General features: G+C 31.8%; 1 long non-coding RNA gene across 1 annotated transcript; it reads left to right on the forward strand.

Annotated features, from left to right (window-relative positions):
* Positions 1–1,312: 1,312 nt before the first annotated feature.
* LOC134719839 (uncharacterized) lies at positions 1,313–15,691 on the forward strand. The gene is made up of 3 exons (XR_010107719.1): positions 1,313–1,413; positions 5,760–5,847; positions 15,298–15,691. It is a non-coding gene; the product is annotated as an uncharacterized LOC134719839 (long non-coding RNA).
* Positions 15,692–18,862: the final 3,171 nt, after the last annotated feature.

Consider the following 18,862-nt stretch of genomic DNA (forward strand, 5'->3'; position numbering starts at 1 on the left):
TTAACCTATAATGGTTAAATTTTTAAATTGTTATTTGGATGGAGAGTTGTCTCATTGGCACTCACACCACATCTTCCTATATCTATATGCACTATGCCCCTTGAGGGTACCTCTTATGGAAATAAAAGATATTCTATTCTATTCTATTCTATAAAAGAAAAGAAAACAAAATGAATAGACCTCTATTTTAACTTGTCCAATTTACTTTATTAGCAGCTGCAGTGTTTTTAAGATACATGTACTAATAATTTAATTTTGGATGTAACATATGTCTTTTGATTGGCTGACGTTATTTTGTTATCAGCCCATATACATAATTTAGTCATGTGACCGTAACATCATCAACGTGTTTCATTGTTTTCTACGTTATAATTAAAAGAAATTATTGTAATATTTTTTCTGTCCATTTGAAATGAAATAAAAAATGTGCACACTGTTAAATAACTCGCTACGCCCTACCCGCCCCACTTTTGAAGTGTAAATCAAATTGAAGAATCAGTCTGAAAACTGAACTTATTAACGAAAAATGTTTAAACCCCAATGAATTAAGGTCTGCCAACTCCGCCCACTTTAAAAAATATTGCTTCCTTAAGTTTGTTAATTATTAGTTCGTATCCAGTCGTCCTGGTACCGTGTAGTGGTATATGTGTTGTGGCTTGATATGCCAAAGGTCTTGCATGAGTTCGAATCCCAGCATATAGTCCATATACACTGGATTTTTTCGACATGAATTTGTTAGATCTATTCTTCTCCGTATAATTAATTAAGTTTTATAGTGGATTTGACATTCCTGCCAAAATGTTACAGAACAAAGGAAAGCATGCACAACATAGAAACTCAAACTGGGGTGGTCTGGGAGGGGTGATCCGTCTCAGATTACCCCTGTTAGAACAAAGGAGCTGGGATGTAATCTTTTGGTAAAACATAACACTTGTATGCAATATTTCTGCAGATACAGATGCAGATAAAAAAAAAATTGAATCAGATAATGATTGCCCCATATTTCATGAAACTGGCAAAACTTCCAGTGAATAAACTTATAGACAGACTAGCTGAGGTTAACAATTATTAATTATTAATTATTTTTATAACAATATTCTAAACATGCTAGATAGTATATCTGATGAGTTAATATTTTTAATTCTAAGTTGCTTATTGAGTAGTTTCAAGTCATGCACTAGTGATTGTCTTCATGGACCAATGAGTTAGGTTTGTTATAACTGTTTAGGTTTTACAAGTTTGGGGTATCACAACTCTCTCTTCTTTATAACGATTGGTTCAATAAGTCACATGTCTTTTTTGGAGGGAAATTCTATTGTCTTGGTTAGAATTTGCTTATATCTTGAACTGAGGGGTGATGATATAGTTTGTACTCATATTTAATGGACATCTTTAATTTTATAAATAAAAAAGGTAAGTTTTCTATAACATGTTATACATTTGTAATATGTCATATTTCAACATATATATAACTAATATGATTTTATTGCATAAAATGGTCAAAATGAGGGTTACACTAATGACTGGACCGAATGACAGGACCGAATGACAGGACCAAATGAAAAATGCTAATAACTTTTTCGTTTCTTGAAGGATTGATCTCAAATTTGAAACATAATAAGGTTTCATCATTTGATATATAGATTTAAGAAAAAATAAATAAAAAAATTGTAAGAAACTTTAGAAAACGTGACATTGCCAAATTCTGACAATGACAGGACCAACATCGAGAATGACAGGACCAAATAAAAATGCTAATAACTTTTTTATTTTTCAAAGAAATTATCTCAGATTTGAAATATAAAATGATATGTCATATTTTGACACCAAAATGTTATAAAAAATGTAAATTTATTTTCAAAAACTTTCAAAAACGTGACATGACCATCGCTGGCTGAGAGGACCATCTTGGACAATGACCGGACCAGATGAAATTGCTAATTTCTCTTTTGTTTCTCAAAATATTTTTCTGAAATTTGAAATATAATAAGATTTCATCTTTGATAAATAGATTAAAGAAAAAAAATGAAAAAAAATGTAAGAAACTTTAGAAAACGTGACATGACGAACTCTGATAATGACATGACCAACATCGACAATGACAGGACCAAATCAAAATGCTAATAACTTTTTTTATTTTTCAAAGGAATTCTCTCAGATTTGAAATATAAAATGATATGTCATATTTTGAAACAAAAATGTTATAGAAAATATAAAAAGTTTAAACGTGGCATGACGATCGCTGACTTACATAACCAACCTCGACATTGACAGGACCAGGTGAAATTGCTAATTACTTTTTATTTCTAAAAAAAAATTCTCGGAAATTTGAGATATAATCAGATTTAAGCATTTTATAGATAAAGATAGGAATAATATAGGAAAAAAATGTTAAACGTTTGCTGTAATGTGACCTCGACACGTAATAGTCAAAGTTGTGACTGAGTGCGGAAATATGAAGATAGATAGATAGGACCAAATAAATATGCTATTCACTATTTTTAATTTTGAAAAGAAATTATGTCAGATTTAAAATATAATAAGATCTCATCTTTTAAAACATCAATTTTGCGAAAACGTGAAATGACTAAAGTTTTTCTATAGAAATCCTGGTTGAAATTTATAATAATAATAAAAAAAAAGAGCACACATTGAGATTGAATGAATAAGTTTTAAGAAAATAAGGGGAAAACATAACTTGGGGAAAACGTTAGGTCTGCGAACGCCCAACGCGTTATTTGAACTTTTTATTGGTAAATTGTTGAGCTTGAGAAACTTTGTAGATTTATATATTTCTGTGAAAGTCTGTCCTACTGGTTAGTACAACTATATGTTTATTTATGTAACTATGTATTTGGTTTATGAGAATAAAGACCATTCATTCATTCATTTATTCAGAATACTTTGTATATTAATTACCGGTCATAATCTGACACGTCTGAAAACAATTATAAGGTAGCAAACAAAAGGTGTGACATAAGCCATAAATAAGTTGATAAATTCAATAAAGATTGTGATGACAGTAATAAAAATCACATAATAGTTCATGTCGTTGTTTTATTAATATTTTCAGAACAGTAAATAATTATTTCCATGTATGCTTGAGTATATGCAGGGTATATCTTGATAATTTCCCCCCTCATAATAAATAAATAAATAAACATGTCTTGAAGTATGCCCGACTCTTGCATGCATGATTTCTTGGTAGTTTTAAATATTTTCATAAAATTTATGTAACTGAATCAAACATTTTCACGGACTTCTTTAAAAAGTTTGATACCTTTCCAAAGTGGCTTAAATTGGGCTTCATGATGTCAAGAAATATTATGATGATTATTCAATAAATCTTAATTAATCTATAGTTTAATGAACTATCTCTTAAACTAAAAACTGATTATATAAAATTGAGAATGGAAATGGGGAATGTGTCAAAGAGACAACAACCTGACCATAGAAAAAACACAACAGCAGATAATATAACATATAAATATTTCAACAACAGCAGATATTATAACATATAAATATTTCTTGAAAGATCTCTTAAGGTAGCACAATACAAAGATTTTTTTACTTCCAATCACTAACATTTGAAATGCTGTAACTTTCTTATGAATGCATAGAAAATAATAAAAGAGGTACATATAGATAGATAAAAGATTAATCTTTTAAATGAATGTAATATTTTTATTATGCAATCATTATGTAATCAATTATTATGTAATTAGTGGCAAAATCTGGGTAAGGTCACTTGAATGAATTTAGCTCTTTCATCTCTTTAACTATACAGAAAATTTTAACGAAATCTTAATCAACACATCATGGGCTTCAAAAGGGTGTCTCAGATTGTCTCTATTGTATTCTTTTCTCTCATAAATCTCCAATTAGTGAAACATCCTAACCACATAAAAGAAGATAATGTTTAATTAGGTGCAAAATTTGTTCTATACATTCTATCTGAAATCTGAGACACCCTTTTGTAGATAATGACCATAGGAACAACATATAATAAAATCAAGCCTCTAGGGATACCTATGCAGAAGCTAATTTCATTTGAAAGTGGAAATGTGGTGAAAAATATTTTAGACACCGTTAACATTATAATTGGTTACATAATTGTTGCATAATGCTAACATTGCATTTATTTGAAAGAGTAATCTGTTAGCTATCCAAAACTACCACCTTTATAAATTTTCAAGCAATTTTAAGAAAGTTACAGCATTTTAAAACTTGGTAGTTGGAGTTATAAAATCTTTGTATTGTGCTACCTTAAAAGACTTTCTTAAATATAGTGAGCACTCGTGTCTTTTTGTCCTGTGACTCTCCGTCAACATACGTTTAGTAGCTAGGTCAAGATATTTAACCACCATAGAATATATTTTCCTGAATTTATAAGATATATCTTATTAATTATGGATCAAAATTGAACAATTTCAGTAAAATAAGAAAGAAATTATGATTTATCATCGGCCAGATCATAGCTGATGTTGGTCAGGTCACACAACCACAAGCTTTCAATACGTTTTTTTTCTATAGTTTTCTTATATGATGTGCAAAATGGTCTAAATTGTCATTATTCAAATTTGAGAGGAATATTCTGACAAATGTTATGCATAATTAGCATTTTTAAGTTGTCCTGTCATTAATTGCGATGATTGTCTTGTCATTGACAACGTTAACCAGGTCACAGTTCAGCAAGCATTTTATACCTTTTTCTAAATATGTATGTATAAAATGGTATAATCTATTCTTCACATATTTTAAATTTCATAGAAATATTTTGAGAAATAAAAGAGAAATTAGCAATTTCATCTGGTTCGAAGGGTTCGGTCATTGTCGAGGTTGGTCCTGTCAGTCAGCGATGGTCATGTTACGTTTTTGAAAGTTTTTGAAAATAAATCTATACTTTTTATAACATAAATATTTTAAAATGTGACATATCATTTTACGTTTCAAATCTGAGATAATTCTTTTGAAAAATGAAAAAAATTATTAGCATTTTTACTTGGTCCTGTCATTGTCAAAGTTGGTCATGTCATTTACAGATTATCAGAGTTGGTCATACACGTTTTTGAAAGTTTTTGAAAATAAATTTACATTTTTTATAACATTTTGGTGTCAAAATATGACATATCATTTTATATTTCAAATCTGAGATAATTTCTTTGAAAAATAAAAAAGTTATTAGCATTTTTATTTGGTCCTGTCATTCTCGATGTTGGTCCTGTCATTATCAGAATTTGGTAATGTCACGTTTTCTAAAGTTTCTTACAATTTTTTTATTTATTTTTTCTTAAATCTATATATCAAATGATGAAACCTTATTATGTTTCAAATTTGAGATCAATCCTTCAAGAAACGAAAAAGTTATTAGCATTTTTCATTTGGTCCTGTCATTCGGTCCAGTCATTAGTGTAACCCTCAAAAGGAAAGATTCTAGATATTTTGAAGGTGAAACATGTCAGGAATAATTATCAATTTGCCAAGTTTTGTGAATCAATTACATCAATTGTGGAAAAATGTTTGAAGTCATGTTCCAATATTTCTGGTATAGGGTCCATTCACCCTGAGTTCGTTCGCCCATTTTTGTTTGGAGGGGTGGGGTGGGGGGGGGGATAAAAACTTTAAACATCGTAATCATTAAAAAAAATATTAGCACACAATCATTTTGTTAGACAAATTACATAATATATCTCGGTTTAAAACTGTATAAACAAATTTAACTTTTAGCAGCAACAGTCATGATTATGTTTTTATTGCAGATATCGAACCAGACTAAGATTGTACATGATGTAGTACCACAAGGTTTCCAGAGTTTTGTTTATACAGGACATTTGTACCTCATACAAGGTAGGTTTGCATTCTGTTTATTGTCTCGACTTGAAAATTATATAAATCAATAGTACTGACATCACGCTATGTTTCTTTTAAATCATATATTGATGGTCAATATGAAAATGATATGACGCCACACATAACACAGAATGCTTCAGTGGTTTCCTATATAATCAACCAAATTTTTCCCAAAACACGGAACCCTCCCCCCCTTGATTCGCCTATGACTTTATAAATTGTGACTTGCAATTTAAATAAAAAAATGTAGTTTTTTTATGCCCCACCTATGCTAGTAGAGGGGCATTATGTTTTTTATGTCCCACATAGGATAGTAGAGGGGCATTATGTTTTTTATGTCCCAATTAGGATAGTAGAGGGGCATTATGTTTTCTGGTCTGTGTATCCATTTGTTCACCTGTCCATTCGTCCGTCCGTCCCGCTTTCTGACAGGTTACTTAAGTTTTTGGTCAAGGTACTTTTTGTTGAGCCTTCGACTTTAGTCGAAAAAGCGAGACTAAGCGATCCTACATTCCGTCGACATTGGTGTCCACAGCGTCGACAAATATTCACTCTGTGGTTAAAGTTTTAGAAATTTTAATAACTTTCTTAAACTATACTGGATTTCTACCAAACTTGGACAGAATTTTGTTTATGATCATAAGATAGTATCCAGAAGTAAATTTTGTATCTTACTTATAAATGAACTGAGTTTTTTTCTGCAGGGAAACGTTACATTCACTCTGTGGTTAAAGTTTTTTGAATTTTAATAACTTTCTTAAAATATCCTTGGTTGGAATCAAACTTAGGACAGACACTTGTTTATGATCATAAGATAGTATCCAGAAGTAAATTTTGTTAAAAAATAAATCCATTTTTTCCATATTTTACTTTCATTTTGACTTTTAAATGGACTTAATTTTTTCGGCAGGGAAATATTACATTACATTCATAATTTATAATCATAAGATAGTATCCAGAAGTAAATTTTGTAAAAAGATAACTCCATTTTTTCTGTATTTTACTTTTAAATGGACTTAGATTTTCTTCCAGTTAACATTACATACAGTCTGCAGTTAAAGTTTTCAAAACGTTTATTAGATTCATTAACTATCCTTGATTTTTACCAAACTTGTACAGAAGCTTCTTACATTCAAAAGATAGTATCAAGAGGAATATTTTTATTGATTTTTTTCCCTCATTTTTGTTGAGCCTGCCATTTACAGCAAAAGAAGGCGAGACACTGGGTTCCGCGGAACCCTTACAAATTTTTGATGAAGTTGAAGTCTAATCAACTTGAAACTTAGTACACATGTTCCCCATGGTATGATCCTTCTAGTTTTATTACAAAATTAAAGTTTTGACCTTAATTTCACAGTCCACTGAAAATAGAAAATGATAGTGCAAAGTTCAGGTTTTTGGTCTAGGTAGTTTTTGACACACATTCTTGTTATATTATGTCATATCTTATTTTAATTTGAGGTTTACAAAGTATGCAAATATTTACTTTAAAAAATATGTTTTAAATGTATGATATATCTAATATGTTATTAATTTCAAATTAAATAAGATATCTAATTGAAAATACAACATATATTTTAAATTGATAGGATATTTTTTTAAAATTGAACGATATGAAAATGACTTCCAATGCACATGACAGGGAATTTAACCTGTCTTCATTTATCTGGCACATCACATACCTACTATTCTGATTGCAATGTAATAAACTTTTGTCCAGGCCTGTGACTTTTGACCCATAGGTAGACATAGTGTTCCTACATTGTGTCATCAGCAGTACTATTTCAAGACTTGATATTTAGGTGTATCATAAGCCAAAAATCAAGATCACATAACAACCATGAAATACTATTCCAAGACTTGATATTTAGGTGGATCATAAGCCAAAGATCAAGACTAAATGATTACCATGTACTTCTTAAATTATTAAAACACCCTTTATCCAATGCTAAAGCCCAAATATGGTTATATCATCAGGTCACATGTTTACCGTATAGTGTAAAAATGTTTACCGTAACATGTAAAAATGTTTACCGTAACATGTTAAAAAGTTTACTGTAACATGAACATTAGCTAAATATAGATAATTGTAACCATACTGGGATTTTTCACCGGTTAACTCAACCGCCGGTTAACACAACCGCCGGTCAACTCAACTGCCGGTTACCATATCTATATAAATCATTGCCAAGAATCTGTCCGGTTTAAGGGAGATAACTCAATTTGATAACAATTAATTGTATCGACAAGGACGATAACCCATCCTCGCTCCACATGAGGTTACTTGAAAATTTGACATGTGCGATAAGACGCACAATTGAGGGGTCGAACACCCGCTGTTTTGTAAAGATAATTTCAGTGAAAACCAATACCAGATGTTATCTTTAAGATAATTTCGAATCATGTTTTCTGTATTTTGTTGCAGTTTGTTAAATTGATTGAAGGCCGGAGAGATCTTCGATCTATGTTGAAACCCGGGACTTCTAAAGAAGATTATAAGTCCTAGTTAAAACGTCTCACGATGTTTGATCTCAATTGGTAAATGTAAGGCCGTGTTCACACCAAACGCTGTGTACAGTAAACATGTTTACATTTGGTTTAATGTAATGCACACTAGTTTCACATTAAATTTGTTCACATCTATACACCTTGTTTAGCTACCTGTACATAAGTTTTGTTCACACTTGTAAACTATATGTCATTTAAATGTTCATTAAGTAGAACAAAATTCAAATTTTCAAACAACTTTTGTAGCAGTTAGGGAACGGCAATTTGACTTTAAAAAACAGGGGGGGGGGGGGGGGGGGGGGGTGATTTTACCACAATTTGATTTTTTTTAAATCGGGTCATACAGATGATTAGAATGCACAAATATTCTGAATCCAAAGTTTGCCCATACATTATAGTGTCAAATATTGAATTGGTACCATAGAAAAAAGAAAAAAAAAACTTTCGCCCGAGAAAAAATTCTGACTCAGACCCCCTCCCCCCTTTTTTTAACCCCTTTTTTTAAATAAAGTGGTTGCTCCTTTACGAAAGTCATTTTGGATGATTTGCAGTAGTTTAAAGGTGTCTCGATTACGCATTAAAAACGTAGACTGCATCAGCTAGCTTACAGACCAGACGAAGAAATAGAATTATGATGTTAAGGATCACTACATTTCTATCTTTTCTGTTTGTTTTAAATGGTATTTTTTCTCCAAGGAGTATTTAGCAAAAGGAGGGGGTTATGGTTTTTTCTAACTGTATTTTAACGGACTTGAGACACTGCACAAACAAACAATTAGCCTCACCCTTTTTCAGTAATGCATTTATGAGTGAATCGTTGTTTGAGTAAAGACCAGTGGCAAATATTTCTGTCAGTGCGTACGTCCAGTCGATTCGGGAAGACCTTTTCAAATGAATTATGTGTTCGGCAATGATGATGGATGAGTCTTGATAAGGGGTTAATAAGGCTACGTAAAAAAAATATAACAAATAAATATATCAAGTTTAGACAAATATTTCTGCAAAGAACTTTATTAATAACTTAATAAGTGTTATAAGTATCAATTCTATATATAAATCGCTTCTTTTTTAAATATACATGGGAAAATTAAAGTTCTAAATGCCTAGTGTTGTGTACACTTAACCTACACAAGGCCTACATCGACTATCGACTGCATGTAGACAAAACATGATTAACACTACATGTAAACATTGAGTTTTATCAATGAGAACGTAATGATGTTTAGTTTATGTGTGAGTTACACTAACACAACACCGAGTTTAGGTCAATGTGAACACGGCCTAAGATGCATATAAATAAAAATAGATATTATTTTTTAAAATGAATTCAGCATCAAACTGACTGAAATGTAATTGAAATTTTAGTACAACTATTTCACATGTAATTGGCTGAAAGGCTGTTGTCTTACGATTCTTTTTTTATTCATATAATCTGATGTGCAGTAGTTGTCGTTTGTTTATGTGATTCACAAGTGTTTCTATTTTTTTATATATATATTAGACCGTTGGTTTTACACTAGTAATTTTTGTGGCCCTTTATAGCTTGCTGTTCGGTGTGAGACTAAGCTCCGTGTTGAACACCGTACCTTGACCTATAAAGGTTTATTTATACAAATTGTGACTTGGATGGAGAGTTGTCTCATTGGCACTCATACCACATCTTCCTATATCTATAACTGGTACCTCAAGAATTCGAAATGTCTTTCATTTTATTTAATTTCAAACATTCATCGACAGTTCAAAATTATTAAATTTAACAGTATACTTTGAGTGCGGATATTAACACAATTCCTCGAGTAAAATAAAGTGTTGTTGGTTAATGTCGGTCATATTTCTTTTCGTAAATTGTTTTGTTATGAATGTAGTCTTCTCAATTGAATAATTTTATATTTTTTTTATGTTGGGGCCTTTTATAGCCGATTAAAAGGTATGTGTTTCTCATTGTTGAAGGCCGTACGGTTGCCTATAATTAAATACGTCCACTTCATTTGAACTTTGGAGGATAGTTGTCTTATTAGCAATCATACCACATCTCTTTGTTTTTTTTAAATATTTTTTTGGATGTGTACTGGTGGATAATTTATCTTCAAATCGGTACTTTAGATCTTTTGTATTCTGTACATAAGTTTCATACCAATCTGACAAGGAAGCCTTTTCTACTAATTTCAACAGTTTTGTCGTGTGTTGTGCTTTCATACCACATATATATTTGAGCACTCACAAACATTTTAACCCCACTGAATATCACGGTTTCTAGTTCCGTTTTATAAAGCCAGGAACAAATTACTTGTAACTATGTGGTTGTCGTTTCTTGCTGTCTGAAATATTTATTTTCTTGGTGTTATTGATTAAGCATATACCAGTTCGTTAAATTGGGTTTCCCCCTATTTTCATTGTTTCGACATTTAACATGAGATCTGTTATATAGCACGTTTAACCCACCGCATTTTTGTGCTTGTCCCAAGTAAGGAACATCTGGCCTTTGTTAGTCTTGTGTGTGTGCGTGCGTGCAAGTTTTTTTTTTTTTTTAAACTTTGGTTCATTTATGTTACGGAGTTTGGTGTGGCGTTCTTTTTGCTGAAATATAGTTAACAATTTTGTGTATAGGGGCAAACTAGCGCACGCGGAATATTCTTGTGTTGCATTTAAGACCAATTTGTGGATTTGGGCCGTTTTTTGCTCTTTGGTCGGATTGTTGTCTATCTTTTTTACACATTTTTCGTTTCCATTCTCATTGCCAATCATACCACCTCGTCTTATTTTGTAAATTATCGTATTAACTTCTAAGTTAAACAGAGATATAAATAAGTAGTTTACATATATCTATGGCTCTGTTTAAATCATTTATGAAGGAAAAGAAAGTGTTTCATACATTATGATAGCCAAATTATTCAATTAAAGTTTACAGAACCCTATATAGTAGTAGCCTGTGAATTTCGTGGGTGGAGAGTAGGTCATCCCGTTAAAATTATAAAATTAAATAAAGTTATGTCTGAAAATGAAATCTCGGAAATGTCATATTTATTGACCCTTTCCTGGTTTCAATCAAATAGTACAAGCTTCCAGCATCGTTTCCACCATATATCCACAGGTATATAGCCTGAAGCTGACATGTTAATTGTCATGCAAGTACCTGTTCAAAGCTAACAATCGTTATCGGGTTTTTTATGAAATTATTGACTTTTTATTTAATATTGTTTCGGTTCAACGAATTTTAATTCAGTTGAAGAGCTTGGGATCAAATAAAATGACAAAGCAATTCTATAAACAGTAGTTTATTTTCAATTTATACAAGAATACTGTTGTATTTAGAGATATATGTTAGTTTCGATTATTTAAGTCACCAACAAGTTTCTTTATTTTATATCATCATGGTAAAACGTGTCTTGAAAGGTGTTAACTTTCTAATGTATTGTGGGCACACATTATTCGTATATTTAGTTTTAGCAAGGATTTGTATAGTTACACTATACAAATCCTTGGTTTTAGGAAATTAATAACAGAAACTTAGTTTTGATGAAAGATCTGTTATCTGATTTTAACTTGCCGTATCAAGTAGTCGAATTCAGATGCATTCTATATGCTGATTTATGCACTGTTAAATCGCGACGAAACAGAATTGTTCTCCTTTAAGATTGTGTATTGAAATCGTGATAAAAATAGCATTAAAAAGGTTATACAAGTATTGTTACGAAAAAGAGCCAAAAGGACCAGTTAAAATGCAACTATAGTCACTGGAGGAGTTGTCTCATTGACAATATGCAATCATACAGCTACTGCTGAACTTCTTTTTTTTTATTACCAAATATGAATAGAAGCAATTTAATCCCATTAATTAAAAAAAAAGTGATTGTGTATTGATAAAACACTCAGCTGTACGTGCATCTTTTGAATACAATGCGTTTAGATTACGATTGCATCCTCATACTTTATTTAATATCGGTTATAAGCACGTGAAAACAGACACAAACAAAAACTTTGATTAAAATTAACTTCAATTATAAAAACGTGAATTTCATATTATTTAGTGTTTTGTAATTCCTTCAGCCCTAAACATAGTCAATACAAAACGTCGTTTAAACTATATCACATGAATTATTATGTCTCAGCGTGACTGTATAAATAAGATTGTGTAACAGGCTGCTATCTGTTTACACAAACAATGTATCCTGTTGTCAAATAGAAATTGATAGAATAAAAACTTAAAATCGCCTACTTTTAAATCAAATTTGGTGCAAGTAGACATTAACCAATTTAAAAATAAACTACACCTCTTTAAACTATAACTTTTCATCTTTCTCTTGGTCTCAACAGGTAAGGAATGTCATCAGTAAAAGTATTTTATTTATTTTTTCAAAACTGACCACTTTTCCTAAAAATGACATTTTCTGCAAGAATAACGGCAAATGTAAGCCATTTGACATCCTTTTAAGAAAAATCTAAATTTGTTGCATTAAGTTTAAACATTAATTTAAAATAATTTATATCATTAAAAAGAAGACACATTAAGGATTGTGGTGATCTCAACAGTGAAGAAAAGAACTGAGAAGAAAATCGAATATCGTCTGTTAAAGATTATTTTCCATACAACTTCTATATAACGATTGTATCCATGTAGGGTATCTGAATTCACGCATGCGCAATGTCGACCGGACTGATTCTTGACAATGAGGGTGCAAACATTAATCCACCATTCTGCCTTATGTCAGTACACCTTTCCTATATTGCCTAGTATCAAGGATTAGTTAAGAAGGCGAAACATTTCAGTGTGTGCACTCTTGTAAGCAATAGGGCTAGTATATTCCGTGTGTGGAAGGACTGTAAGGTGTACATGTCCAACTGGCAGGTGTCATCTGACCTTGACCTCATTTTCATGGTTGTGGTCAAAGTTAAGTGTTTGAGTTTTGGTCTTGTTATCTAATACTATATGCCATAGGTCAACTATATTTGGTGTATGGAAATATTTTATGATCTATATGTCAGTCGCACAGGTTTTATTTGACCTCAACCTCATTTTCATGGTTTATTGCTCAGTGTTAAGGTTTTGTAATTAGGCATATTTTTCTTAAAATATGATAGGGTATATTTGTTGTATGGAAGCATTGTTAGCTGTTCATGTCTGCCTGGCATGGTTCATCTGACATTGACCTCATTTTCATGGTTCATTGGTCTTTGTTTAGTTATCTTGGTTAATGTTAAGTTTATGTGACAGTTTTTAATAAAGCTCTATACTTAGGACTATCAACATAATATCAATGATTAGTAAAGAAGGCGATACTTAGGACTATCAACATAATATCAATGATTAGTAAAGAAGGCGAGACATATCAGCGTGTGCACTCTTGTTCTTCTAGATAACATTACATATAGTCTGCAGTTCAAGTTTTTAACATAACTGAGCTTGGATTTTTACCTAACGTACTTTGTTGAACCTGGGACTAACAGCAAAAGTAGGCGAGACACTGTTTTTTCATTTTGTCTAGTTCCTATGAACGAGTGATAGATCCAGAAATGTTCATCAATGGGGGCCCATTGAATGCCTAAGAGGGGACCCGCTCCTGTCAAGGGACAGTGATTCCCTATATAATCAACAAAAATCTCCCCAGAAAATAGGGCCCCTTTTAATCCACCTCTGTGTACACACATTTTTACCTTTTGGTCCCCCTTCCCCATCCTCTTATTCCCCTTTTGGATTTATCTGACATTGACACAACTTTCCCAGATTGGGGACTGTTAGGTGCTTCTCACTAACATGTCTAACCTCACCACAATATGTATGAATGTGTCTGTCCTTAGTCAGGAGACTGTAATTCAGTGGTAGTTATTTTTTGCTGTCTCACATATTTGTTTTTTTGTCTCGCCTTGACTGAGTCAAAAAGCGAGACATAGGTATGCTGTTTCCACCTTGTATTAGGTTGTGAATAGGTCAATTTATGGGGAACCACTAGTGGTAGGTCAATGATATTTGGTATGCAGTTGTATAGGCAATTGGCATATTTCATTTTCATGGAGATTTTTTGACTCTGCCCCCTCAGTCATGGTCTATAGACTTTGAAAATTAACATGTATTTGTTTGTGATTAGGTTAGTTCAATGGGAACCATTAGTGGTAGGCCAATGTTAATTGGTTTTCAGTTGTATAAGCATTAGCACATCTCAATTCCATGGAGAATATTTGGCACGCCCCCTCAGTCATGGTCTATTGACTTTGAAACTTTTGCTTAGTTTACATGTATTAGTTTGTGATTAGATTAGTTTAAGATGAACTGCTAATGTTAAGTCAATGATATTTGGTATGCAAATGTTTTAGCATTTGAAAGTATCATTTCCATGGAGATTATATATATACAAATGTAGCCCCACCCCTGATCATGGTTCATTGACTTTGAAACTTTAACATAGTTTACAAGTTAATGTTTGTTTTTAGGTTTGTTTAAAGGGAACGACTTATAATGAGTCAATGGTAATTGGTATGCAGTTGTATTAGCAGTGTCACATCTCATTCCATGGAGATTGTTTAGCCGTGTACCTTCAGTCATTGTTCCTTATTTTGTACTTTTATTAGGGCATTAGTTTTTCTCGTTTGAATTATTTTACAATGGAAATTTTGAAGCCTTTTATAGCTGACCATGTCGTATGGGCTTTGCTTATTGTTGAAGGCCATACTGTGGCTTATACTACAGTTGTTAATTTCTGGTCATTTGGTCTCTTGTTGAGAGTTGTCTCATTGGCAATCATACCACATCTTTTTTTTATAAAAAATTACCAATTCAAAATTTATCAAATTAAACTTTTCATATGAATGGCTGATTAAACTCAAACAAAATGTGTGGTATGAGTGCCAATGAGACGACTCTCCATCCAAATAACAATTTATAAAGTTAAACCATTTTAGGTCAAGCATACTTTAGGAATAATAAATGTTATTTTTACTTTTCAGTATGTTGAGAGAAGTTCAGAACAAGCTATTATAATTGAAGAGGAGTTGTCAGCACGTCATCTTTGAATAAATTCAGTTGTATTAGAAGTGAAGCCTAAACAGAAATGAGACATTTATCAAATAATTTAAAGACGACATGGATTTTATCTGGACTAGCATTTGTATGACCCAAATGTGGTATTTTTCATATGAAGACTTACAAGGCAAATAATTGGCTGTGGCAAACATGTGTATATATTTGACATGTTTAAAGACTTGAAGAACTTGTACTGCCGCCTTCAGATTTCAGTAGAATTTGTTTAAGACAGTAAATTCTGAGTATGAATTGGAAAATTTTTGCTCATTTCTTATTTTCTTTCTTGAAACTTATTACAAAATAAATTCTTATATACTAATTCTTGAAATTTACAAGTTTATTTTTTGCCTGAACGTACAACTCAATGCACTGGTTATTTACACAGAAAACTACATTTATCTCTCAGCCATATTAAAAGAAAATGATAAATGGTAGGATTTCAAATGAGACAACTATCCTTAAATAAATGCCAATGATCAAAGATAATGAATACCTTATAGTGTATCATGGATTCCATACGAAAGAGAGATTACTATATAAACGTATTGTATATAAGGTATCTTATGTACTTTATAAGATATCTTATAAATTATATATGATATCTCCTATAATATATAAGATGTCTTATACAATTTATAAGATATCTATGATATCTTCTATATTATGAAAGATATCTTATATAATTTATAAGATATCTAATAAAGAAAAGCATTAACTTACGATATCTCATTAACTTTATAAGATATTTTATATAGTTTATAAGATATATCAAATAGTTTAAAAAGATATCTTATATAGTTCATTAGATATTTTATATAATTCATTAGATATGTTATATAGTTCATGCAATATCATACATAGTTTATGAGATATCACATAAAGCTTATGAGATATCATATATAGTTTATAAGATATCTTATATAAAATATGTTACTTATTGTAATCCGTTTACTTTTCTACATTGGTTAGAGGTATAGGGGGGTGGGGGGGGGGGTTGAGATCTCACAAACATGTTTAACCCCGCCGCATTTTTGCGCCTGTCCCAAGTCAGGAGCCTCTGGCCTTTGTTAGTCTTGTATTATTTAAATTTTAGTTTCTTGTGTACAATTTGGAAATTAGTATGGCGTTCATTATCACTGAACTAGTATATATTTGTTTAGGGGCCAGCTGAAGGACGCCTCCGGGTGCGGGAATTTCTCACTACATTGAAGACCTGTTGGTGACCTTCTGCTGTTGTGTTTTTTTATTTTGGTCGGGTTGTTGTCTCTTTGACACATTCCCCATTTCCATTCTCAAATTTATTATAAGATATCTAATAAACTTAAGAAGATAAAGTATATGTACTATATCTTATATACTACATAGGATATCTTATAAACTATATAAGATATCTAATATCTTCTATATTATATAAGATATCTTAGAAAAACAGATTATATAAGATATTGTATTTGCTATATGAGATATCTTATTTATTTTATGAGTACATTATATTTAAGATATCTTATTAATTATATGAGATATCTTGAAATTGGAATAAATAGTAAAACAGCTTGCCATATAATAAACTTATAACAATTCATTGTTAGATAGATATGAGTATGTGGTATGAGTTTCAATGAGGCAATTCACCATCCAAGTCATAATTTGTAAAGATAATGATTAAATAAAATTGAGAATGGAAATGGGGAATGTGTCAGAGACAACAACCTGATCATAGAAAAAAACAACAGCAGAAGGTCACCAACTGGTCTTCAATGCAGCGAGAAATTCACGCACCCAGAGGCATCCTTCAGCTGGCCCCTAAACAAATATATACTAGTTCAGTGATAATGAACGCCATACTTATTTCCAAATTGTACACAAGAAACTAAAATTAAAATGATACAAGACTAACAAAGACCAGAGGCTCCTGACTTAAGACAGGCCCAAAAATGCAGCGGGGTTAAACATGTTTGTGAGATCTCAACCCTCCCCTGTATTTTGAAACTTTCTTGTTTTACTCTATAGTTGAGTTGCTGTCACACTGTGTTTACCAGAATGCAACATCTTATTCAATCCTAAAATTAGATATATTGTATAGAAAAGTTATTTCGCTTCTTAACACAGGCAACTTGGATTCAAGGATTTTGTTATTCTTTTAGTTGTTATATTTAAAAATTATTTTCAGTGACTGAAAATGAAAAACATGACAACATTATGTATCAGTTAGCATTAGATACTTGTGTACACGTATGGGAAGTTAAGTCTCCATCTGTGTTTAGGGTTCACAGATACTATACCTCTGCTCTGGGTATAGTAACGTCCCCTACCATACGTATCAAGTATCCATTCTTACTGATACAAACTGAGAGTGAGGAGGCTCAGTTCGACTGAGAGTGAGGAGGCTCAGTCAAAACATATTTGCTTTTACGGTACAAACTGAGAGTGAGGGGGCTCAGTCTGCATGTTAAGCTCTGTAACATGTTTTTACAATACAAACTGAGAGTGAGGGGGCTCAGTCTGCATGTGAAGCTCTGTAACATGCTTTTAAGGGGAAGTGGGTATTTTAATTGTTTTTATCCAAATTTTAATTTGGGGTATTTTACTGTTTTTACTGATACAAACTGAGAGTGAGGGGGCTCAGTCTGCATGTGAAGCCCTGTAACATGCTTTTAAGGGGAAGTGGGTATTTTAATTGTTTTTATCCAAATATTAATTTGGGGTATTTTACTGTTTTTACTGATACAAACTGAGAGTGAGGGAGCTCAGTCTGCATGTGAAGCTCTGTAACATGCTTTTAAGGGGAAATGGGTATTTTAATTGTTTTTATCCAAATTTTAATTCGGGGTATTTTACTGTTTTTACTGATACAAACTGAGAGTGAGGGGGCTCAGTCTGCATGCCGTGAAGCTCTGTAACATGCTTTTAAGGGGGAATGGGTATTTTAATTGTTTTTACCCAAATTTTAATTTGGGGTATTTTACTGTTTTTACTGATACAAACTGAGAGTGAGGGGGCTCAGTCTGCATGTGAAGCTCTGTAACATGCTTTTAAGTGGAAATGGGTATTTTAATTGTTTTTATCCAAATTTTAATTTGGGGAATTTTACCGTTTTTACTGATACAAACTGAGAGTGAGGGGGCTCAGTCTGCATGTGAAGCTCTGTAACATGCTTTTAAGGGGAAATGGGTATTTTAATTGTTTTTATCCAAATATTAATTTGGGGTATTTTACTGTTTTTACTGATACAAACTGAGAGTGAGGGGGCTCAGTCTGCATGTGAAGCTCTGTAACATGCTTTTAAGGGGAAATGGGTATTTTAATTGTTTTTATCCAAATTTTAAATTGGGGTATTTTACTGTTTTTACTGATACAAACTGAGAGTGAGGGGGCTCAGTCTGCATGTGAAGCTCTGTAACATGCTTTTAAGGGGAAATGGGTATTTACATTGTTTTTATCCAAATATTAATTTGGGGTATTTTACTGTTTTTACTGATACAAACTGAG

Source organism: Mytilus trossulus, chromosome 5 (assembly GCF_036588685.1).
Source record: "Mytilus trossulus isolate FHL-02 chromosome 5, PNRI_Mtr1.1.1.hap1, whole genome shotgun sequence".
Lineage (NCBI taxonomy): Eukaryota > Metazoa > Mollusca > Bivalvia > Mytilida > Mytilidae > Mytilus > Mytilus trossulus.